Source organism: Ambystoma mexicanum, chromosome 7p, assembly GCF_040938575.1.
Source record: "Ambystoma mexicanum isolate Mex_15411 chromosome 7p, UKY_AmexF1_1, whole genome shotgun sequence".
NCBI lineage: Eukaryota > Metazoa > Chordata > Amphibia > Caudata > Ambystomatidae > Ambystoma > Ambystoma mexicanum.
Window position 1 is genome coordinate 740,066,799 of NC_090939.1, and position 26,157 is coordinate 740,092,955.

Sequence of the window (26,157 nt, forward strand, 5' to 3'; positions counted from 1 at the left end):
CCAGTTCGTACTCCTCCCGACCCAAAACTCCTCCTCATGGCAACTCTTTGAGCTTGCTTTAATCAATCTTTGCCATCAAACATTTCACTCAGAGTGCCTAGCAGTGTTTTTTCATAGCAGTCTTCTGAGAGTTAATGACTTAATTGGAGTTGTAAACTGCTACTAGTGTAATAGAAAAACGTCTTAACCAAGTTTCCTTCAGCCACTTGATTTATAAGCACTCTGCGTGTCTTCACTGAAGTCCTGTTAAAAACAAGCATTGGAAAAGCCAACCATTTTGGTTTGTGTATAAGTATTAGGCATTTGCCAGGCACTGCTATTAGATGCCCAGGTGCTTACACCTTTTTGCCCTACTTCCATCATTGTTCAGTAACTTTCACTACGCTGAGCCTGGCAAGTGCTTTTACCATGCCTTCACAAAAGCCCAAACTGTTGGTATTGCCAATGCTTGTTTTGCCACCAAAATCAATCCAATTACACAAAATAATGGAGCGTTTGAGGTGCAAGGAAAAAACAGCCTTATTGACTTTATTTTGTACAGGTAATGGCTGGGAGAAAACCCCAAAAACTCTCAACGGGCCAAGGAATATCAACGGGCCAAGGAATATAAAGCAGAAAACCACCAAAGGTTTCATGCTGACAGTGATAAAAAATGCCTCTGTTGGCACTCCTTAGGGTGGCATTGGATGTTGCATCCTTCTGAAATAACCCAATTATCAATTAATGTGAGAAGAGAGATCGAAACTTGGCTTCAAGAAAAAACAAACATTCCCATCTCCCCTCCCATGCCCGATCCCCAATAATCTCAGACCGTTCCCTAACCTTAAATAGCTCATTCTGCGACTCTCATCATCATGTTGCCAATGCAAGTGCACAATCTTCTAATTAGGACATGGAATGAATATCACTTTTAGAAAAACATGGTGAAGGCCCTGTGTGCAGAACATTATTTATTGGTCTCACCAATACATTCTACTATGGGTGAGATGGCTCTGGGATGGCTCTGCCCTGTCGTTGGGGGCACTGTGTATGCAGCTTAACTTTGTATCTTTGGCAGTGTTACTACATGGATCCTCATGAACCTGGCGATCAAAGCTTTATGTATTTATCTAGCTATCGTCTGGAACAAAAATAATTGTTACATACCTAGTTGTCAGACCTGGGAACAGCCGATTGTCACAGCTTCAGCTAACAACATCCTATCTTCCTTTTTTTCCTGACCTTGTCTGCCTGGTGTTTTCCAAACAGAAGTGAAAAGGAAAAAATAGAATAAATTGTGCAGCTTTGGATATGGCTTTGTTTCACAATGGCGATACCCTAACTAACTCTATTCTTCTTGTGTCCACAGTCTACAAAGCAACATGGCAGCTGTAAAGGCAAAAGCCCTAAAAACATCTACTAAAAGAGTTTTCTTTTTTAAATTTCTTCTCTTGCTTGGGAGGTCGGGAGGACTGACTGACTCGCATTGACATGAAAAACAGATATTCTTGCCAAAATATATGTATTACTTAACTAAATATATCAATATTCCCAAATGGGATGAAGACGATAGGTTGTTGCCACGACACACGCCGTTACTTCTCTGCTTTCTCCAGTCCCACAGGCAGTCCTTAAACGAGCGCCTTCGTTCATGTTTGTACTAGTAGAGATGGTGGACACGGTGCGCACCCCTCGCTGGCAGTTTGAAAGGAAGCTGAATGGCTCGATTGCTGAAGAGCTTAACAAAAAGTTGGCAATCAAAGTTGTATACAATGTGAGTCTTTGCATCTGCCTATACAACATTACACGGCTGGAGGACTCTTACTTCTTCCCTGGGGATGGAGCTTCTCACACCAAAGTTTACTTCCGCTATGTGTTCCACCCTTTCCTGGACGAGATACTTGTTGGGAAGATTAAGGGCTGCAGCTAAGAGGGAGTCCATGTTTCCCTTGGATTCTTTGATTACATAATCATTCCACCGTAGTCTCTTCAGCAGCCTGGACAGTTTGATGAGGGGGAGCATGTGTGTGTCTGGGAGTATGAGACAAAGGTGCTCATGACCTCTACATGGACATCAGGGAAGAGATCCGTTCCGGGTAGCGGATGAGACTTTTCTGGACACATTGCCTACAGGACCCAGTGCCGCTGATGCTTCCACCACCACCACCACAGAGGAGGTGCTAAAAAAGGATGAACCCTACACGCCTGTAGGTTCCATTAACAAGCCGGGCCTGGGCCTCCTGTCCTGGTGGACCAGTAATTAGCCTCCAACAACTCTTTGGCACTATTTCATCTTCAAGTGAGGGCCTCGGGATCTGATTGACCAACAGGAAAACGCAGAAAAGTAATGGGGTTCCTGGTGCCCCATTTAAAACTTCCATTGTCCCAACCATCATCAGATTCCAGGCCCCAGATCTGGTCCTATGAGAGAGGAGCAAGATTGGTGATATTTTTCATGGAGATTCTCAGCTTGTCTGTATTGTGTTTACTGAAAGCGGGATCACTACCATGACACTCTAGGCCCTAAGTGTGCAGCACTGAAACAGACATGTGTGCTTGTTTCTTTTCATGCCGTACTGTGATTTAGGCTGGATATCTATATGGACAAAATAGGTTTGTTTCTACAGTGCAGCTGAAAATGCATTTGGCAGAATTAGAACAAATTTCCGTAGATCAATGCCTTTTTAAAAGCTTCCAGAAATGGGAGGGGGGGGTTTAATTCTTTTTTTGGTTCTCATATAACGGATTCCTTTACTCCAAACCTCTTTCCTCTTTGTCGATCATGCAATTGAGTTACATTACAGTTTGTTTTTGCTTCCTTAAAATGTCCTGCTTCTCACACAGACTATGAGCATTCCCTTCCTACTGAATTGGGATTTTACCCCTCTGACTCATGATTTTCTAACTGCTAGCTGCCATATTATTCTTGTACTCGCCGATTGTCAGTGTGCACAATGGTTTGGCTACACATTTGTGACACACGTTCTGGAATAGATTTGTAAAACACAACAGCTACCATTACTTGCACTGGTTGGTGCACGGTTAAAGCTTTTAAAGAATGAAAGGTTTTGCAGAATGTCAGAATATGTCATGTTAGAGAGTCCTCGACATATAGTCACTGAGTGTCCAGCTCTGGGACCTGAATATATGACGAGTCTGGGCAATCCTGTCTGAGTATGATATGATTAAAAGTGATTCATTCTGGATATGTTGTTTGAATTCAGAGAGTCGGGTGCAAACTGCCTTATACCAACTGTGGTCTCGTATTAAAAAAAACTTAATAAAAATGTTGGTATGAGTGACTTGGTACTATAATTGAGTAGCTAAACGAATACAAAGCCCTTAACCGAAACAGAAAATGGTAAAGAGAGACTACTGGCGAATTACGGTTTTAATCGGATTGGAGGTTTTAGCATAATATTGTTTTAAGTGGTGAATAATAAGTTATGTGTTTATATAATACACAGATGCAAACTTGTATTGGACAACGGTGATGTGTTGCACAGAAACGAACTATGTAACATGATGACAGATGTGTAATATGATACTATTAGATTAAGAGATGTGAGGAAATAATAGCAAACACACAAAATGATAACATGTAGTGTTAATGAAACATATGAAATGTAAATGTGTAATGTCATTTTGATATGATTTTAGATGATGAAATATACATTTGTAAAGTTTTTTTGATGAAACTAAACTCATTTAAATACATAAAATATATTTGCAAACTGTCTATAGTCTGTCAGTTGTATTTTATTTATTAGTTCATGTACTTTCAAACACAATAACTCTGGGGCTTCTGTGATGTAGAAAAGCCAATGTATCTAAATAGTTTTTAGCTGGAATTGTATTGACACTGAGCATAATTGGAATGTCACATTCAGAGTTTTCTGGGATTATGAAATTGGGACTGTGAGCAAGTCCCATGTTGGGGACTGGGGCATGAGACTTTATGGACCATGTGGTCAGTGTAGCAGACCAAGAAGGTGTTCTATGAGGGATCATCCAGGTTCATGACCAGCCTTAGTCTATATCCCATTCTCGATACCTGGGCAACCTCTGGCAGCCAGACTATGATTGGCCTGAGACGTCAAATGCGTGCAAGAGGATTTCTGTGGAAGCTAACTTCTATAATACCCATTCGTGATTAAAGGGACTGGGCTACAAAGTGGGGCAAAAGTAATCAAGTCATTGTCGACATATAATTCCCAGAACTTTCCTTAAGAACAAATGTTAACCCAGGAAGGATGGATGTAGGGTGCCGGGCCTCAATACAGCTGGATAAATCCCTGGTTCAGATGATTCCTCTCCACCAGGGAATCTCCTTGTTAGCAGGCTAGTGACCTCTTATCCATTTCGAGGGAAGGCTAAGGGCTAACTTTATCAGGACATGTCTTACCATGAACAGTGTGTGTACTCGCCGGGAGAAACTGATTTTTGAGTGTTAAAGGAATCTGCTGTTGAAAGAATATATGTAAAAAACCAATACGAACTTTGCATGTTAATTCTGTGAAATCATACGGTCCGCAAAATCAAGAAAACTCTTATGGGCGACTGGGTTCAGCAGAGGTGTTGAGCTTTCATGCAGGGCTAAGGATCACAAGTGCATGTACAAGTGAAATAAACCCTCATGTTTTGAACACAAATAAGGAAGAACTCCTGCACCTGCTGGATACCCATAACAACATGAAGGAATACAAATATAAGATGGTTGCACGCACTAAAGTAAGTGTAGACTATGAAGCTGCGCATTGGCCCGTCCACCAAACTGCAAAAGGTGGGCGATGTGAAGTTCCCTGGTGAGCCTGCAATGGTAGCACTTGCTTCACAGCTGTACACCGGTACAAAAACTTGAGACTTTTGAAGGCGTGAAGGATAAGCAGAGGAGAACAGTAAGAGGGAGGAGGAGGAGAGAATATCAGTAAAGGAGGGAGAAGTGGCGGTGAAATAGAGGAGCAGTATGGAACAAGGGGGAGTATCAAAGATGGAGGAGAGCAGGGGTGATGATTTGACGTACATGAGGTAGAAGACAAATTTGAACAGCGGTTAAGAGAGGGGAGAGCAGGATCAGCTGATTGATGTATGGGAGAAGGAAAGATGCACGATGAAAGAAGGGTAGATGGACAGGATATTGCAGATTGTGAAGTAGAGGAGAGAAACAGGGAAAGGAAGAAGTAGTGAAGATGGAGAGGAGGAAAGGATTAATGAGAAGGAAGAGGTGTGCAAGAAGAAACTCAGCCATAGAGAGGGCTGGATGAGATCAGAGCCCTGGAGAGACATCTAGCATGGTCGACTAATAATACCAAAGGAAGTTAAGCCTAACAATATAAGAGCACACCATAATCGTAGAAAGTTCTGACACCTGAGACCATTATGATAACAGCAGCCAGACTGTGTACCACCATCTGTTCCTAGGGAAACCAGACAGTGGTGACTCACGGCACACATCCTGGCTTCACACCAAGACTGGAGCAATAATAATATTGCACCATTAATATGGTGTGTTATCTCCCATTTTGATTGTGGCAAGTATAAGAAAAGGAACTAGACTCCCACATATGTGACAGTAACAACACACCCTTTCTCTCTTCCAGTTTCACTGCAGGTTCACAACGGGGGTGATGATTTAGCAGTCTGGTCTCATGCAACTCCATAGTCCTTGCCACACAAGAAGTCATGTATGTGTTTGGGTCCTGAGGAAAGTGGGACAGAAGCGATTGGCACCCCACTGAAACCGGTCAACCATTTTATGTCTGAATACAAATCAGACATCTTAGATGAATTAACCAATTTTTTTAAAATTAAGTTTCACAAATAAACTGATGAGTATGGGACATTAAAAGCAAACTGCACTCCCTTGCGCCTTGTTTTGGTATTTCTGGATTTTAGTATATTATGGAACTTGTTTTCCACACACTATTTGTTGCACTTATCTGAGATTGTAGTCTGGACTAACTCAGGGCCAACTTTCTCTGTCTGTCCCCTAACTCTGGATAGGCGGCACGCCAACTCCCACTAGGGTCAGTCATCACATGAGGGATATCTAGCGACAGTTGGAGGGCCAGCTTAGCTAAATTAGAAAACATCTAAAAAGAATTTGAAATGAGAAAGTGAACTGGACTTTTTTGTGTACCTTGTGCAGTTGTTAAGCTGGCGTTACTCCTAGCTCTTGAACTATCTGTGTTGTGCATTCATGTTAAATTGCCCGAGCATGGGGTGGCCTATTAAATATCCTGACAATACCTCTGTGTCTGGTTTTTTGACTGCATCGTCATCCTCCTCTCTATCCCTTAAAAACCAATCCCACCCTTAAAATTATCTAATTGGCCTCTCTGCTTAACTTCATCTTTCTTCAGGAAACACCATAATTCTTGGTGACATGGAGCAACTGATGGGACTAAACTGATACACATCATAGCCAATCACAGTATGAAATTCAGCATGGAATGTAAATTATTATTAGAACATCTTTCTTCTCGTTTTCATTGACATGGCCACACACTTCACCTCATGTTTACCCGTGATGGAAAGATTATAGTTGCCAAAGCTCTATTTATTGCTTGCCCCTATCACCCCCCCGTTCACAATTTCTTAGTCATGCTCCCTTCAATCAAACACCCACCCAAACAGTCTCCCATAAAAGTTGATCAGTGAAACACATACCCATTCAAAACCGTGTATCTGGAGTCAGACCCCCCCCAACCAGCCTGCCTCAATTGAATCTCTGTAGCTGTGGCTGATCTCTTCCCCAGGCAGCCGCCTTCCACTGAGATCACAAGTTCCCCTCTGCAAAATTAGTTCAACCGTTCACTTCCAAACCAAAAGAGAAAAAGCTAAAGCTTTGAAAGATGCTGGAGGATCACCCACGCCCACAACAAAGTTTTTTGCTCTTTCTGTCCTCTAATCAGTTACTGAAAGGGTTGTCTTAATTAACTGGTAGGAGGTATACCATTTCATACATTCAGTCTTTGTTTCCGCACTTATCCCGGAGCTGCATGTTGGTCTGGTGTCGTTCTGGCATACACAAAACAAAGACTGTGAATGTATAAAATTATATTCCTCCTATGAGACACCCTTTCAGTAATTGATTGGGGGACAGATGTGTCTAAAGCATAATTCATAATGGCTTCTACCTAATACTATTTGGATTGCTACTACAATCACTGACCCATAAAGAGGAGTTGGGCTACCTCATTGGAGGACATTTTGGAATAACACTTTGATCCCGATGAAGGCTCTTTACACCGAAATGTAGTTACAAGTTGACCTAGTGTTTACTCAATCTTGAAAGGACTTCTAATGCCTTAAATCAACAAGTCCAAATAGGTATGGCCTACTAGGTTTCCAGCAGAAATCACAAATACGCTGTTGCACTATACATCAATTTGTTTAATTGTATTTTTCATTGTCTTTATCATTGTTGTATTAGGTACTTGATGTACATTTTTAAATTGTAAGAAAAATATATATTTAATATACACAATGGGCCTCATTACGACCCTGCCGGTCCGGAAAGAACGGTGGTGGTAAATCTGCCACCACCGTTCTTTCCGGACCGGCTGATTAAGGGCCTCATTACACGGTAGGCGCTAAAAAACGGGATTTACCGGCCTTTGGCGCTATTAGCGTGTCCGCCCTCACAGGAGACCGCCAATAGCGCACCATTACGAGTAAGCGGACACGCGCATAGGGCCATGCCGGTAAATGACCCTACCGCCATGGCGCAAAAGCACCTTACCGTGCCCGCCCAAAGTGCTGATAGCACCTCCGCCCTCACTGTACATGCTATTTGCGGTCACCGCTATTAGCGATGACCGCTATTAGCGGTGACCGCTATTAGCATCGACTGTTAAATAGCGGAAGCGGAAATAGCGTCATCGCACCGGAACGGGAAAGAGCACGGCGGCCATCTTTAAAAACAAAATCCATTGCCATCCTCTGCCCCCTGGACCATATTGGAGTAGTGAGCTGTGTGAAATCGACCGTGACACCTGCATCATGCCCAAGGCCCTGAAGAAAACATGTGACAGGCAGCGGAAGGAAAAGTACACCAACGAGGAACTGGTCATGTTGACGCAGACCCTTGCAGAGCATGCAGAGGTCGTCTTTGCAAATGATATGCGCCGTGCCACCTTGCTCAAGAAGAAAGCCATCTGGGAGGAGGTGGCGGTCAAAGTCAGTGCCGTGGGCACCAGCACGCGCACTGTGCGTGAATGCAGGAAGAGGTGGGACGACCTCAGGCTGCGGGTGAGGGGCATCCTGGCGGAGAACCACCGCATTGCCACTGCTGGCGGAGATGGCTCCCCAATACACCTGAAGGAATGGGAGGAGACATGCGCCAACATGATAGCCACCGAGAGCATTGAGGGAGTGGGCAGCATGGAGGTCGGCGTGGCTACCACTTCTGATGCAGGTGAGTGTACACATGACAGGATGCGGTGTGAATGCACAGTCACCCCCATATGTGAGCCCAGACCCCACTCATGCATGGACACACATCCACACATGCACCCATCCATCACCATGTCAGTGTCAGACCCAAACACACACACATGCACACATCACCAGAGACAAGTCCCAAACTCAAACATGCATGGATGAGGCACTGAACTGGCACATCACCTGCATCCATAACTGCTAAGTCCCAATGTCCACAACTGCATGAACCCTGTGATTTACATTGAGTATATTGAAACGCAACCAATGCCATCCCCCTTCTCGTCCCTGACAGGCTCACATACAGATGGGGAGGATGCTGCTGATGCATCAAAGGCACCACCTACATCAAAGAGGCCAAGGGCACAGGAGCCGGAGGAAACCCCTGCAACATCCAGGGGCAAGGGTGGAAGGCCACACCTGAAGAGTGGCAGCCTACGTCCCAGTGCCACTGCCAGGGCAGCAGTAGCTGCACCACCAACTGTGGGCCCACCACCGGAGGCAAACCCACTGGCAACAATGCCAGACACCCAGGGCCCACCATCAGCTGCGGCAAGCTCTGCTGGTGAGGCAGCCGCCACTGGCCCCCAGTCCGATCCAGAGGACACCCTACTCCAGCAAATGGAGATGCACACCCCAAGCCCCCCAGGAAGCCCAGAGCCCATGGCATCCCAGACCCCTGGTTCTGATGGGACTTACGAGGACACCAACCCTGCAATAATGTCACCCATGCTACCATCACCAGTTGCATTGGAGCCATCTGTGGGCACGGCATCCAATGCACGGTCACCCGGCACTGATCAGCAATTCACCGCCATCCTGCATCGCCAACAGGAGCTGACCGTGCTGGTTGGGCAGCATGTCGCTGAGGCAGCAAATCTCACCGAGAAGATAGTCCAGATGGCGAGGCACTCCACTGAGCGCATGGACGCCGACACGGACAGGATCTGCAATGAAATTGCAAGTCTTAGGGAGGTGCTTGTCCGCATGGCAGACACAATGAACCGCCACTTTCACCCACAAGGCCAGTCTGCCCCATCCTCGACTTCCGGGTCGACTCAAACAAGCCCCCTCAGGCGCTCGATGAGAACCACCAGGCGCACGTCTGGCAACCCTCAAGACCCTTCCAAGGACAATTGCAATTAGGGGGCTAATGGGGATACCCCGGTGTGCATTGGCCATGGCAGAAATGGCAGAGACATGAGGGACTGTTGTGGGGGGTGGTGGGAAGGGTGTTATGGGTCTGTTGGGGGGGGGGGTGTTATGGGTCTGTTGGGGGGGGGAGGGTGTTATGGGTCTGTTGGGGGGGTGTTATGGGTCTGTTGGGGGGGGGTGTTATGGGTCTGTGGGGGGGAGGTTGTTATGGGTCTGCTGGAGGGGGGGAAGGGTGCTATGGGTCTGTTGGGGGGGAAGGGTGTTGGGATGTTGTGGGGGGGTGGGAAGGGTGTTATGGGTCTGTTGGGGGGGGGGAAGGGTGGTGGGATGTTTTTGGGCTTGCACTACTACACCTTCATGTCACTCAATACACTGGTTTCTGAACAAAACACAGGCTTGGACATCTTCATTGTGTGTGTGTACTTTATTGCCAACAGGGTCCATTGCGTGCTTCAAAACATACACCAGTGCATTACCCCCCATATCTATGTGACAGTACGGAAACATGTTTCTCAGAATATTTGGTGGATCAGATGCCGTCTCACAGCACGTCCCTCCTGGCCATCCCCTCTTGCAACACCTGCATCCCCTTCACCTCCGTCCTCATCACCATCATCATCCTCATCAGGTACTTCTATTTCTACGTCAGGGGGCAGTGGCACATTCCGTCTGATACACATATTGTGTAGCATGACACATGCCATGGTGACCTTGGACACCTTCTCATGTCCATACAGGAGAGCACCACCAGACCTGCTAATGCACCTGAAACGTGACTTCAATAGTCCAAAAGTCTGCTCGATCACGATGCGGGTACGTGTATGTGCACGATTGTATTCCTCCTCGTGCCTGTTCTGTGGGTTCCGTACAGGTGTGAGGAGCCAGGGCTTCAGGGGATAGCCCGCATCACCTGTATGGGGGAATGAACGGGGTCCTGTTACTGTTCACCTCAAAATCGGCCTGTTCACATCACACAAATTGATATTGCATTGTGATTCAGGTACTAAATTGACAGCATTCATGCAGATGGTCTGTGTGACAGCAACGTGCAAGGGGGAGGTCGACCATGCAAGTAGAAATGCCACATTCATGCCTCCAACAGTAATTGACATGTCATGGGTGAGGCCAGGTCTTAGGTGTCCCTGGCCCATACAAATTAGGTAACACACTGCTAGTGTACTGACATCCTGACACCGATGTTGCCATGCTGTGAAGCATCACTTCAGTGGTGCCATAGGTGTGTGGTTCAGTGCTATGTCTAGGGGTGATCCCTTTGCATGCATTCAAGGACGCGTTGTTGGATTGATGTTGTGCTGCACTGATTCTGTATTACGGTCTTGACACCATGTTGCAGGTTTGTGTAATATGTGGCGTGGCATGATGTGCAATGTGGATGGATGTGCGATATTTTGCAACCTGCATTGTTCTCAATGTTCTGCACCTTCGAATTGCATGTGGGTTCCTCTCAAGTACATCGTGGCCTTCCCTGAAGGACATTGGCGTACATTTGTATGTCCATTTCCCCTACGGACGCCAGTCAACACCCAGTTGGAGTATGTATCTCTCCCCCCCCCCCATTCACACCCAGTTGGAGCATGTATCTCCCCCCCCCATTCACACCCAGTTGGAGCATGTATCTCTCCCCCCCCATTCACACCCAGTTGGAGCATGTATCCCCCCCCCCATTCACACCCATTTGGAGCATGTATCTCCCCCCCCCCCATTCCCGCCATTCACACCCAGTTGGAGCATGTATCTCCCCCCCCCCCCCAAATCACGCAGTCATGTGCTTGCCCTGCTACTCACCAAGTAGCCACGAACGTTGTCCGGTGTGTCGCTCCATGTAGCGTGGGATAGTTGAGTTCCGCAGAACCATGGAATCATGTGTTGATCCTGGGAATCTGGCACAGCAATGTGTGATTATCTTGTTGGCGTCACATACCATTTGGACATTGATAGAGTGGAATTGCTTCCTGTTTCGGTACACTACTTCATTGTGATGTGGGACCACCAATTCCACATGGGTACAGTCGATGGCCCCGATGCAACTTGGAATGCCTGCCAGTGAATAGAAGCCAACTTTTGTGTTTGCAATCTCCTGGGCAGTCTGTGGCATGGATATGTGTTCAGGTGCATGCTTCAGGAGTGCATCGAGTACCTGGTTCAGCGTGCGTGAGAATACTGGTTGTGAGATGCCATGCATCTGTCCCACTGTATGCTGATAGGTGCCTGTGGCCAGGAAGTGGAGCACATTCACCACCTTCAGTAGCGGGGGGATGGCAGTTCTGATGTCTATGAGGCTCACAATGTCGTCGTGGATCATGTCCACGATGCTGGTGATGGTAGCCCTGTCCAGACGGTACAGGGTGTGTATCTGCTCAGGGGTCAGGTTGAATGGACTGGCTCTGATCCTGGGTATTGGTGGGTGTCTCTGTGGTATGATTAGGTGGCGTTGTGGTGCCTGCTGTGCCTGTCTTGCCCTCCTCCTCCTCCTGCGTCTCCTTTGTGCTGCCTGTTGTTGTAGCAGCTGCGCTGCAATGAGGTCCTCCAGGCCATGTAATGCTGCCAGTATTGGAACCATCTTGGTGTGGGGAGGGGTGTGGGAAGGGGTGTGGTGTGCTCCTTTTGAGCTGCCACAGTCTCCATTGCCTTCACCTGTGCTGATTTGGTGCACCTGTGGCAGGTGGGAACATTGCTCATTTCCCTTAACGGGTGGTCCGCGATGCCGGTATTTGCACCATGGCGGTAAGGGGTTTGGGGGGATTTACCATGCCGCTATTAGCATGTGCACTGGCCTTGTGATGCTGTGCTAATAGCGGCATGGCGTAATTAACGGGATGGAGGGTCGCGCGTACGCGGACTGCCCGCTATTAGTGGCACCGTAATTAGCGGTGCCGCTAATAGCGGTGTGCCGGGTCGTGATCCACATGGGGATTTAACGTTACCGGTAATACATTACCGGTAACGTTAAATCCCTACCGCCATCCGTGTAATGAGGCCCTAAGAGTCCTGCAGGCAGGAGGTGTCACTCCCGCCAGGTCTGACCTGGCGGGTTTAACACCACCCGCCTGCAGGCAGACATGGAAACACCGGCTCTGTCCTAGACGGAGCCCGTGTTTCCATGGTCCCCATCCCCATGGAGTCCTATTGGACTCATGGGAATGGAGATTTACAGAATTCCACCTCCGGAATTCCCGGGTCACCGGGGTTGTAATGGCCCGGTAATTTCCGGTAATCACGGAGGCAGAATGGTAATACGAGTCCGGCGGTAACTTGCCGGTTTTTCCGGCTCGGTTAATGAGGCCAAATATTATATTCAAAACGCAGATGAGTAAATGGTGAAGGCCAGTCTTCATAACTATTAAATTATGTATTAAGAAAGGATTAACTAACATGCCTTAACCTTGTGTAACATTTCTCATTCACTTTTTGGAATTTTGTTTCCCTCAGGTCGCCCAGTAGGAACATTGTTGTAGAGGTCAATCAAAGCATGGCAATTGTGGGTTAGGTGAACTTGAGAATAGGTTACTTACTGCACATCTCCCCATTGTTACAACTTATAGTTTAACATGCTCTTGAATGTTCCCCATCAATAGGCTTTGGCTCCTCCGTGCATTTAAAAACAAATGCTATATGGTTACATGTTTAAGCTTTTAACAAAAACACTATATAATAAAAATCAGCATATCATAATATCAATCAATTTTACAAATTCATTAATCACAGTTCAAAAACTCAATGGTGTAAAAACAATTAGAATACAGTAAAAAATGAATAAAGGAGAAGCAACATTTCTCAATTACAGATCAAGTTAAAATACTGAGCATACGATCTACATCACTCAACTAGTTCATTTTGTAGTTGCCGAGTGGGCCTTAGGGTAAAACGTCCTTCTAAAAATGTAGTGCAGCAAGGTTCCAGCCATTGGGGCTGTTCAAATTCATGATGTGTTCCCAAACAGTTCAGCTCGATAAGGTCTGAAAGCCTTTTAAAAGGTGACTAAAGTAAAACGTTTACTTATCATTTAAAACCTGGCATTCCAGTATTATTTGTAGGTCTCATTTGGCCCTGCATATTAAAGAATCCACAAATTCTCTGCTCCCTATATTGTTAAGACAGTTTTTCTGAAGTCCAACTAAGGTCTTAGTAAAACCATTCAACTGAGGCAGTACAAGACTCCACTCTTAGTATAAGGCTGTACCTCCTGAGTATATGGTAGCGTAGACAGTGCAGAAAGGCTTATCTTAGAAGGGAGAGAGGGCTGTAGAATCAGTAGTGAAATTGTCATACAAATGATCCAAAGAAATACTGAAACCATTTGTATGTAAAAATAAAGGATTTATTTAAATACAGGTAGGCCCAGATAAATCTAGGGGTTAAGTAAGTACTAACACATTATATGAAATCACAATATAAAAACACAACACTATACTTGAAAGTACACAGACCCAGGTATAGACCTTATTTGGAACATCTAACAGTAGTTCTAGGGAAGTCAAAACCTTTTCATACACATTTAGTAAATGTCAAGCCTATTCCTAGGAAGTAAAAACCAATGGTTACTTTTTACAATTACATTCAGTAATGCAAGGGCAGTAGACCATTCCAGTGGTATAATGATTCTCAGTAAGAATCACATAATCAGTCAATTAGACAATATACTTTTGGTGAATAGTGAAACACTTATTCGAAGGGATTGTGTCCTCCGACGTATTCCTTATCTATGATATTTGTATCTCCAGCTTGCTGGCCTCGGAACATTTTTTCCCAGTAGAGGGCGCTGTGCGTCGACGTCCGTCGAGTAGGTGTTCCTCGACGGCCACCGTATCGACGCCGACGTCATCCTGCCTATAAATGGCCACGCGCAGCGACCGTTTCTCAGTTCCGTTTTTCCGCGCTTCGTGTGCCTCGGGATACCGTTGCTCAGTTTATCAGTCGATATATATTCATATTTCCTTGAGAAAACCGACTCGTACTCGATGGCTTCCTCCTCCGACCCGACGACTCCTCGGTCCGGTTTCAAAAAATGCCGAGACTGCGGGAAGAAAATGTCGTTGACGGATCCTCACAGGATCTGTTTTTGGTGTCTGGGAATCGAACACCAGTGTTCGGAGTGTGAGGAATGCCTTTCCATGACGACGAAAGCCTTGAAGGAGCGTAAGGGGAAGCTCGGGAGAGGTAAGTCAATTTTAACTTCCTCAAAAGTTTCCACGGTAGAGTCGAGACATTCGTCTCCTCACCGTCGAAAGCATTCTCGGTCTAGGTCTCGAAGTGGCTCCCACCACTCGTCGAGGTCTAGACACTTGAAAAAAAGACGAAGATCCCCTTTATTGTCGTCTTGTAGTTCCCCTGAAAGAGTAAATTGCCCCACAAAACACAGCTCTCAAGCTGAGTGGGAGGAATTCAGAAAAAAGATGCTAAGCGTCTTCGAGAAAGCGGCCTCGTCCCCCTCGAAGTCAGCTGAGGGTGATACCCCGGGTGAAAAGCCCAAAAAATCTAAACGCCGCGAGTCGAAGCACTCGGCGAAAGAGTCGACCCGAAAGCGCCATGAGCCATCGGGAAGTAAAGCATCTTCGACGCCATCGTCTAAGGCCCCTTCGAAGCATAGATCGGCGCCATCGACGCCGTTATCGAAGGGTTCTTCGACGCATCCGTCCATCGAGTCGACGCCGGTGTCGACACCGATAAAAGAAAGACCCACGGCTGCTCCACAGCCAACGGTTACACCGAGAGCCTCCGACACGACGTCGAGAACGTCGTCGACATCCTCGAGCAGGATTCCAATCCTCTCGAGTTCTTCGAGGCCTCTTCCAGTTTTCTCAACGCCTTTGTTGGCGCCTTCGAGGATTTTTACATCGGCGTCGACGACATCGACCTTTTCAAGGCCTCTGATGATGGCTCCCTCTGCCTTAGAGATGGGTTTTATACCATTTCACAGACCAGAGCATCCCCCCTTAACTTCAATTTTTGAAGAAAGGGAAGATTATGACCAAGAAAGGCCTTTTGGGCTGCAGAGGACCACATTACCTGAACCAGAGACTTTTGCCTCTGAGGAAAGAACGTTGAAAGACCTTCAGGATGCATTACAGGAGGCAAGTGGCCTAGACACTTCCCCAGAAGTGGAATTTGTCAAACCAGACCCAGGGGAACATGCTGATACTCCTTATAGAACCCTAATGTCTAGAATTATGGAGTTTATGGGTTGGTCTGCGCCTTCACCTGTTTTTCAACAGGATGACCTCACAGATATTCTGGATAAAGGTCCACAGGAGGATCCTATGGTTCCCTTTCATTCTGCTTTACAAAGAAAGATTTTAACTAACTGTGAAACTCCTGAAGTTGTCCCTGCGGTTAACAAGAAGTTGTCAGTGAAATATAGGGTATCTGCTGCTGACCCTGAATACCTATCTAAGCACCCTACTCCAGAGAGTCTTGTGGTCCAGGCTGCAACTTCATCAGGCAGTACTTCTGCTTACCCCACTGCTCCTCAGGATAGGGATGATAAAAAATATGATGCCATGGCTAAGAAAGTCTTCTCAGCCTGTAGCATGGCTTTAAAATCTGTTAATGCAACTTGTACGCTCGCTAGGTTCAGCCACACTCTTTGGGAGTGTGCTTCATCGGCGGCTGAATGCATACCGGAAGGAGAAGAAAGGGACGCATTTTTAAATATTATCAGAGATGGTAAAGATGCAGTGTGTGAGTACCTTCAAACTGGCATTGCTTCTGCTGACAGTATCAGCAGGGCCATGGCGGCAAGTACCACAATCCGCAGGCATGCGTGGTTGAGAAAGTCCGGCTTTGCTTCTGACGTACAGGCCAGACTTTTAAATATGCCCTTTGACGGTTCTTCCCTATTTGGTAAAAAGGCGGATGACAGTTTGGAAAAACTACAAACATCTAAAGCAGCAGCTAAGTCACTAGGAGCTGCAATCCGACAAACTAATTTTCGTCCCTCAGGATCCTCTTGGAGAGGAAGGTCCTTTCGCTATTATTCCTCATATGGAAGAGGCAGAAGACGGCCGTTAAAGAGGCCAAGGAAAATTTACCCGGGGTGGACGGGGTAAAAGAAAGAAAGCCGCATCAGCAGGAGCTGCTTTACCTTCAGCAACTGCATCAGCCGCTCCCAAACCACTCTGAGGTCTCCCATCACAAGACACCTGTAGGGGGCAGGTTAACTCATCATCTGACGGAATGGCAGGCTATTACGTCAGATGCTTAGGCATTGGTGACAGTTGTCCAAGGTTACTGCCTGCCTTTTCTAAGCATCCCTCAGAGACATCTACCGGGGAACAGCTCTCTGAAAGTGCCGGATCCGCTCCTCTTGCAGGAAGTTGTAGACCTGCTAGAGAAAGGTGCCATAGAACCGGTACCTGTAGCGGACAGGAACAAGGGCTGGTACTCCCCCCTACTTTCTCATATCAAAGAAAGACTGTGGACTGAGACCCATCCTGGACTTAAGAGAATTGAACAAGTTCCTCAGGAAGGACAAGTTCAAGATGGTAACTCTCTCTCAGATCCTTCAGGCCCTCCAGCTTCAGGACTGGTTGGTATCTCTGGACCTTCAGGATGCTTATTTCCGTGTGCCAATCCATCCCAAGCACAGGAAGTACCTGAGGTTCGCAATTGGCAACTCATTATCAATTTCGAGTTCTGCCATTTGGGCTGACCTCCGCCCGAGGGTCTTCACCAAGCTAATGTCGGTTGTGGCTGCAAGTCTAAGGAGGGAAGGGATTCACGTCTACCCCTACCTGGACGATTGGTTGATCAGAGCAGTTACTTCGGAACAAGGTCGGACCCAACTAGATTATGACTGCCACTCCCTTTACAGGCTGGGCTTCTCCCTCAATTTAAAGAAGTCACAGATGATACCATCACAGAGACTCCAGTTCATTGGAGCAGTCCTGGACACGTCCCTGGGGAAAAGCCTCGCCACCAGAGGTGAGGGCTCAAGATATTCTGCAGATGGTCACCAGATTTCAAAATGCCCAACGTCTCCCAGCCTACGACTTTTTGAGGTTGCTAGGCCTCATGGCATCCTGCATATTCCTTGTGCCAGAGGCTCGCCTGAGAATGAGATCCCTTCAGTGGGCACAGAGGACTCAGTGGTCACAATTCTCAGCGAGGATGACAGATCTCCTCCGGATTCCGGACAAGGTAGCCCACGACCTTCAATGGTGGGCCTCTCCAGAGAACATCTTGAAAGGAGAACTGTTTTGGCAACCATGGCCGGAGATAACAGTAGTCACAGACGCCTCACTAACTGGGTGGGGAGCCCATGCCAACGACTTGACCATCAGCGGTCGTTGGTCTCCATCGGAGTCCAGACTACACATCAACCTGTTGGAGCTGAGAGCCATCAGACTGGCACTGAAGGCTTTTCTGCCGTCTGTACGGGGGAGAAACGTCCTGATAATGACGGACAATACAGTGGCCATGCACTACCTCAACAAAAGAGGAGACGTAGGGTCACTACCACTGTGCAGAGAGGCGATGCAGCTCTGGTTTTGGGCAATTCAGGAAGGAATCTCTCTTTCGGCAATTCACCAAGCCGGAGAGAAGAACTTGACAGCGGACGCTCTGAGCAGGCAGAACACAGTCTCCCACGAATGGGAGATAGCACAGGAAGTCCTTTAAGAGATCTTCGACCTTTGGGGAACCCCTCAAGTGGATCTGTTCACCACCAGTATTAACAGGAAGTGCGACAGATTTTGCTCAAGGGAATTTCCCCCGAGAGGAGCTCTCGGAGACGCGTTCGTAGTGGAATGGGAGTTCCCCCTTATGTACGCGTTTCCTCCGGTCCCTGTCATTCCTCAAATGATCAGGAGGTTGAGAAGGTTTCGGAAGACCATGATCCTAATTGCCCCGGATTGGGCCAGGAGAACGTGGTACCCGGACCTTCTGGACATGTCCATCTGTCCTCCAATTCGTCTACCGTACAGAGAGGATCTTCTCTCGCAGAAGGGAGGTCAGGTTCTCCATCCAGCCATCAAGACCCTCAACCTTCACGCTTGGTATCTGAAAGGTTGAGATACAAGGATTGGGACCTTCCAGATGACATCATGGAGGTGTTGCTTTCGGCCAGAAGACCGGCAACTAAGACTCTATACCGCTGCCGTTGGAATACATTTTGCAGCTGGTGCAGAGAAAAGAATATTAAACCCTTTTCATGTGGTACACCTGCGGTGTTATCCTTCTTACTTTATTTGGCAAATTCGGGCCTTCAAATTGGCACTATTAAGGGCTATCTCGCAGCGCTATCGATCTTTAAGCGCACTGCAGAGGAGCCGTCGTATTTCAAAATTCCATTGATAATACAATACCTGAAAGGTCTAACTAATGTTTACCCTCCAAGACCATTCCAAGTTCCCTTATGGGACTTAAATCTAGTTTTAAACTTCCTAAAGGGTGCTCCTTTTGGACCACTCCACTCTTGCTCATTGAGGTTTCTCACCCTCAAAACTGTTTTATTGGTTGCATTAACATCTGCTAGAATGGTTAGCGAGATACAAGCCCTGTCTTGTAAACCTCCTCATACAACTTTTCACAAGGACAAAGTAGTGCTACAGGTGAAGCCTAACTTCCTCCCAAAGGTAGTTTCGGAATTTCACATTACTCAGAAGATTACTCTACCTTCATTCTATCCTCCTCCCCATCCGGGGAAAGAGGAAGAGACACTACACAGGCTGGACCCTAAGCGAGCCTTGAGTTTTTATATCAGTAGACTTGCTAAAAAGCAGACCAACTCTTTGTAGGTTACGCAGGACTTAAGTTAGGATTACCAATAACCAAACAAACCATCTCCAGATGGATTATTTTAGCCATTCTGGAATGCTACAAACTGGCAGGGAAAGAGCCCCCTCAAAATCTAAGGGCTCATTCGACCAGGGGTATCGCAGCATCCTCAGCTCTTCAAAGAGGGGCACCAATTAGAGACATATGTGCGGCTGCCACATGGTCGTCCACACATACCTTTACCAAATGTTATAGTCTGGATTCCTCCTTTAGTCAAGAGACTAGATTTGGCAAAGCTGTATTACACTCTGTTCATTCTTAAAGGGTAATATGGCATCTCTTACTCCCGCCTCCAGTCACATACCACTGCTATGGGAGTCTATCATAGATAAGGAATACGTCGGAGGACACAATCCATTCGAAGAACAAGTTACTTCTTACCTTGTAACGTTCTTTCGATGGGATGTTCCTCCGACGTATTCCTTATCGCCCCTCCAATCCATCCCCGCAGTAACATTTCCCTTGTGGTTGCAGCCTACGCACCTTCAAGGGTAGTAACCATTCATACAATAACTACTTTACTCTACAAAACGGAACTGAGCAACGGTCGCTGCGCGTGGCCATTTATAGGCAGGATGACGTCGGCGTCGATAAGGTGGCCGTCGAGGAACACCTACTCGACGGACGTCGACGCACAGCGCCCTCTACTGGGAAACATTTTTCCGAGGCCAGCAAGCTGGAGATACAAATATCATAGTTAAGGAATATGTCGGAGGAACATCCCATCGAAAGAACGTTACAAGGTAAGAAGTAACTTGTTCTTCTAGGTGCAGTAAAAACCTATAACTACTTTTGTCATAACACAGTTATATTAGGTGAGTAAATCCTAAGGTTGTAATATACAATTACAGGTGCTTTTGCAATCGCGGAACCCCAGATTGAGGTAAGCAGTAACTATTGTAACTTATGTTTGGATGGCACACAGCTAACACAAGGTAAGTAAAACCCACATACTTTGTTTAACCTCACAATGAAGGGGGAAAGTAAAACCCAATGTCACACTTTACTGAATAGTTATTCTAGGTAGGCAACAACCTAATGCAGACTTAAGGACAGGCTAGCAGCAAGTCGGGGGAAGCAAGACCCAGTTGAGGGACACTCATACAATTATCCTCAAGGGACTAACTGGCGATACCAACACTTTACTTTTGGGAAGAGGCACAACCTAATCACAGAAGTAAAATACCTTCATGTCTACTTTCTATTAGACTGGCAAAAAAGTGGCTAAGGAAGAAAAGATGTTAACCATACTTACAAGATCAGTAAGAACTTTTGTAACTGTTCACTCTTAGAATTACAGTTACCAACCAACTCTTTACAAGTAAGTAACTTTGAAACACTATTTTTCTTTTCTAGGCAGAAGTCCCAATCCCTTCACAGTCTTTCCCTTATTCTTGGAGCATGAGTGTTCTCAGTGGCAGAAGGGGGATCACTACGATTAGTGACCAACAGGCAGTGTCAGAATAAGTTCTTTAGTAGCAACAGTCGGAGTTCCTTAGGCAAACAGGTGAGTACTTTACTTTAGAGTTAGAAGAGGGTCCGGGGCTTTGCAGAAGACACCCTAGCAGGATTCTAGCAGTGGGACTGGGTGCACTGGACGAGGGACCTCCCAATCGCATAAAAACCACTTACCTTAAGCTTGTTAGGATTTCTGTGTAGTTAAGTACATACCCAAGCCAACACAGTACCTCAGCACTGAAGAAGCTTTTGCAGCAGGAGAATTTCAGGGTTTGCATCCAAATACCCGGTCAATGGATTCCTTGTCGTGGACACAGAAAACAAGACCTCAGAAGGGACTTTGCAGCAGGGATCGATGAAGAAAGCTCTAGGCAAGGTTTCCCTTGCAGCTGAATGCGGTTCTGCGGTTTTGATGCCTTTTCAAGGAGCACAGAAGAAGACAGAAAATCGGAGTTGCATTCTCGTCATTTTAAAGGTCCAGCACTCTTGTGAGGGGACTTTTCAGGCTCGATTCGCGTCTCTGGGGAACCACCAGGATGTCCACAAAGTTTCAGCGAGATTCAGAATTCGGAACACCGTGCACTGCAACGACACAAGGTCGCAGCAATGCGTGGGGTGGCTCAAAAGGCAGGTCTTCTTGAGTCTAGTGGGTCTCACCATGCTCTGGGTCGTCGTTTTTGGAGTCCCCAGGTCGATTGGAAGGAAGGGCTACAGCAGGTTCCGGTTACACAGCAGGCTCTCCGGTCGCTGGAAATCGTCTCAGCCGCTTTTCCTTCATGTTCCTCTTCAGTTTAAGTTCCAGTGGTCGACATATCTTCAGCTTCCAGGTTTGCAGTATTTATCAGGAATTACAGCACAACCTCTGCATTCTCTCCCCGCATTTTACAAGAAGGGGCGGTCTGGTTGTCCAATCAGGACAGCCAGCCCCCCACTGGGATTTGTCGCCATTCAAGCAAGGTGTAAGACAAAGGACTGGGGAGTTTTGGACTCCTCCCTCACTTCCTGCTCTTACAGACAGACTGGAGCCTAGTTGGGGAGTCCAGGGCACTCCCGCTCAAGACAAAAATCACAAAAAGGAATTTCCCACCCTGGATGTCAGGGGAAGGAACAAGAAACGACCAGATACACTATAATGGCAAAAAAAGAAGACGGGGGCCATTTTGGTAAAAATGGACACCCTTAGGTACCTTTACTGCAGCTGTGAACACAGCCCGGGGTAAAGGTGCACCATATTAATACAAGGTATCACTGCCACCAGCCATTGAAGGTAAACTTGTCACTGTAACAAAATTTGTAGTTTTTAGTGTGAAAGTGGATACATTGTATCTCCCAGCACTCCACATAAGGTGGGGTGTGCTGGTTTCACTAAATAAAATGTAAAAGGGATCCAAAGATCCGTTCTTCCCTTGGGAACTGTAGTTCACTCAAGGTTAGCACAAGAAAGTTAAAAGGGGAGCCCCTAGCGCAACCCAGCAACAACAGGCACTTATTGCCAATACGTTGTTAAAGAGGATAACTTTAAAAAGACACCATGGAGAGTCTTAAAAATGACACCCATAAAAAGAGTGAAAGATTATGTGAGTTTGGAAAAAGGTACCCGCTCACTGAGGTATTAATGAAAAATATCCCACTAGTAAAGCAAAAAGTTCTGGGGTTGAACCAAGAAAGGAAGATTTAACAGTTCTGTGCAAATCTTACCTACCACCTATGCACCTTCTCCCTAGCCCCCAAAATGTCCCTATTTGGAAGGAGGTTTAGCCTTAACCTCAGCAATTGTCTGCCAAAAAGTGCTTGGGAATTTAATCAGGTAGGCTGGAATAACCCCACTGGTCTTACATCAAGTAGGACTCCCACACAGATGCAGTTTTTCAGAACTTCTTCAATGGTGTGGATCCAGTCCATTTCCCAAAGTTTCTTTTTTGTTTTTACTTAAGCAATAAGGCCCAAGCCGGGGGGAATTACCGAGTCAGGTAATCCCGGGGCCATAGTAAGGCCCCGGGGCCCATAGTTATCCTCCAGGTCATTACCTGACTCAGTAATGCCCCCAAAGAGAGGGGATTTTTGCTATTAGCACCCCGGCTTGCAAGACAGGGGTACTAAAGCATTGTTTTTGTGTTCCGAAACGCTGTGTTTTGGAACAGAAAAAAAACAAACAAAAAAATATCAAAACGAATGGACGCCAGGGAAGGGGAAAACGCAGTCTGTTTTCCCTTTCCATGGCGGCCAACGAGGGCGGATGCGCTGGAGACAGAACTGTTCCCAGCGCGTTCACTCCGAAAAAAGGAGATAAAAGAAGTTAAGTGGGGTTGGGAGGAGAGGAGAGGAGAGGGGATTGATTACCGGGAAGGGGGAGGAAGAAATAAAACACTCAAGTGAATCCTTGGCGGGGGAGGATGGCAGCCTCCAGCCGAATGGAGGCTTGGAGCGGGGATTGCCCTGTTTCAAGACTCCTCATTGGCTGAGGGGCTGCCACGCCACCCGCTAGGAAAAAAGGAAAGAAATCCCAGGTGAGGGTTTCCCGGTCAGGTAAAGCCCCGATGAGGGCCAATCAGATTGCATATAACAATCTGATTGTCCCTCGCCAGGGTCTAATAGGGAAATACCAATTGACTCATTGGTTATATTGTATGCTGTCATAATTTTATTACAATCCAGCACCCACTTATTAATTTGAGGACAGTTTTTCATCTCCATTAACCGCTTTAGTTCCCACCAGAACGTATTCGCTAATGTCAGCGATATTTTGGAAAGCATAGTCAAGTTCTTCCAGAATACACAGATGTTGATGGATAACTGACCCAGCTCATACCTGAGGACTGCTGCTGGGACCCACATAGCCCTCTAGAAGCAGCCCTCAAGGCTGCACCAGTCGGTCAGGTCAGATAGAAGCATAGTATCAGCACCATAAGTAACACAGTGAGGGCCTTCTTGTTGTAAAAGTGTATTAACACAAGTAATGACAAATGACCCTATTTCTTATTTAGCTGGGCAGCTTTGGCGTCCAAAACGGTACATTTTTACCTGTAATAAACCAAGAGTTCACTTTTGTTAAACGACTCAAATAAGTAAACCCCAGATATATGCAGTTAGAAAAGCGCTCAAGTTCAACATTGCCCAGGGACCACTTAAAATGTTTATAATGTGATTTCATAACAGGTCTGAATCGAAAGACCTTTGTCATGCTTATGTTCATGATTAACTAATTTTCCTTGATATGTTTCCAGAGCTCCAAGTTGGTGTTGCAAGCCAATAGGTGTATAATCTAGTATCTTGTCATCAGCGTATAAAAGGTAGTTCATAGGTTTGTCCGCAAGTCGCGGTGGAAAACATTGGACTCCCCTGAATGCACAGCCAAAGTCTGAGATAAAAAAAATAAAAAGCAGTGGGGCTAAACACAGCCTTTTTTTAGGCTCTGCTTTGTCTCAATCGATGATGAAAGCATTCCATGTCTGTTCAATCTTACTCTTACCAATGTGTGTGAATGAAGGGCCATAATCGTGTGCAACAGCCCAGCTGGTCACCCCCATGTATGACGTTTCCTCCTGAGGCAATTCCTGTGGATACTATCTGAAGTCAATAAAAGCTGCATAAACAGTTTTAGACTTCTCCATGGCTTCCCTTTTTAGCTGGCCAAGGATAAAACTGTTGATGTGGGTTCCTGTCCCCTTCAAAACCCAGTTTGATGTAGATCTAGTCTATTGGCTCCCTTTTTCCACGTAAACAACTTCCGTAACACCAGGGATGTGAAAATGTTTGATGGTACATCCAGGCTATAGGCCTGTAGTTGGACGGAATAGCCCGTTGCCCCTTTTTGTAAATGAGGACAATTATTGAGTTGACCCAGGAGACCGGGATCTTCTTGGATACCAGAACACGCTTAATAGTTAGCAGTAGGATACAGGCCCAAAGGTCTGTATTGCATTTTAGAAACATGTTAGACAACCATCGGGCCCTGGAATTTTTATTGCAAACAATGTATGTACATATGGTTTCGTAATCGAATTCCAAGAACCATGGTTTCTCCGGTAACATGAAAGACTGCAATTAGTCCCCACACTCATAAACATTCCTGAAGTGCTCACTCCATTTATTCTCAGAAATCCGATTAATTTGTACTTGATTTTGGGGCTTAACATCATCATTAATGAGCCTCCAAAATGTCTTAATTTATTTGGGCACTGTTTGTATCATTTTCTACAAGCCACTTCACAATTGTTTGTATCTATGCGTTCAGGACCAGTTTTTGTAAATATTTGCTATTTTCCTATCCTGTGGTTCATCCACATCAATAGAACCTCACAGCGTTCTCCATAATTCCCTTTTTTTAAACTGGACCTCTGGATTGTTTGCTTGCTTGTGAACTACCATGGCATTTTGGCATAAACTCTTTTCAATATAAAATTATATGTGACCTTACCTAGTAAGGCCTAAAGTTTTTAGCCAAAGCAGTGTAGAAAGACCTTATGTTAAAGCTATTCCAAGTTACTCAATGTCCCCCTTTGTTAACAGCCAGGACCACAGGGAAAGACAAATGAGACACCCCCATAGACTGCCTCTTTCAATTTAGGTACAGTGGTAAATTATCACTAGCCACAGTCGGCATTACCGTTGTAGACACAATATCTAAAAAAAAATCTCTTCCGAAACAAAGAAGTAGTCCAGAACATTAGACAGTAGACCACTTAGACCAAGTTTTGCAAGGAGGGTCATCGCCCAGCCTGTTACCAGTTATAATACAAAAACCCACACGTCAATCAGCGCCAGCCATGGGTTACCACCTTTTGCCACTGCTTTCTCAAACACACTCTCACAATTACATTTAGGCGTTTGGGCACACAGTGCATTTAGGTCACTACATATAACAATGGAATTTAAGTTTCTCTGTAGTTGCCATTGTAGTTCACATTTTCAATTAAATCAAAGAAAGCCCGAACCAGGGAACACAGAGGTGTCCCAGTTAATCTCCTGTGCCTATACAAATGCATCTGGCTGAGTGCAGGTTGTAGAGGAGGCAAATATTTTTCGAATTCCAAATAACAAGCTGGGCGTCCATTATCCCCTGCATAGGGTGGATTTAGAAAACCTGCAACACTGTCTACTTTTGGCACCACCAACAGCCAAGACTCTGGAAACAAAATGCATCAAGAAATACATCTAAGTTCTTTAAATGCTTTATTGTGAGTGTTCGTTGGCAGCTATTCATTGTGGTCGGAGTCCTGAGTAGCAGCCAGCCAACTCCATTTTGTGTTATCATTAAATCGATTCAAACCATAGATTATTCGTCTTTTGAAAGCATTGTCTTTAAAGCATTTAATCTGTAGGGATGGG

At 46.1% G+C, this 26,157-nt stretch overlaps 1 protein-coding gene and 1 pseudogene across 11 annotated transcripts in view; both read left to right on the top strand.

Annotated features, from left to right (window-relative positions):
• Positions 1–26,157, top strand: part of CDKL5 (cyclin dependent kinase like 5) — a 2,489,742-nt gene that overhangs the window by 507,861 nt on the left and 1,955,724 nt on the right. The window lies entirely within an intron of this gene.
• On the top strand, positions 1,354–2,243 carry LOC138525562 (DNA-directed RNA polymerase III subunit RPC8 pseudogene; annotated as a pseudogene).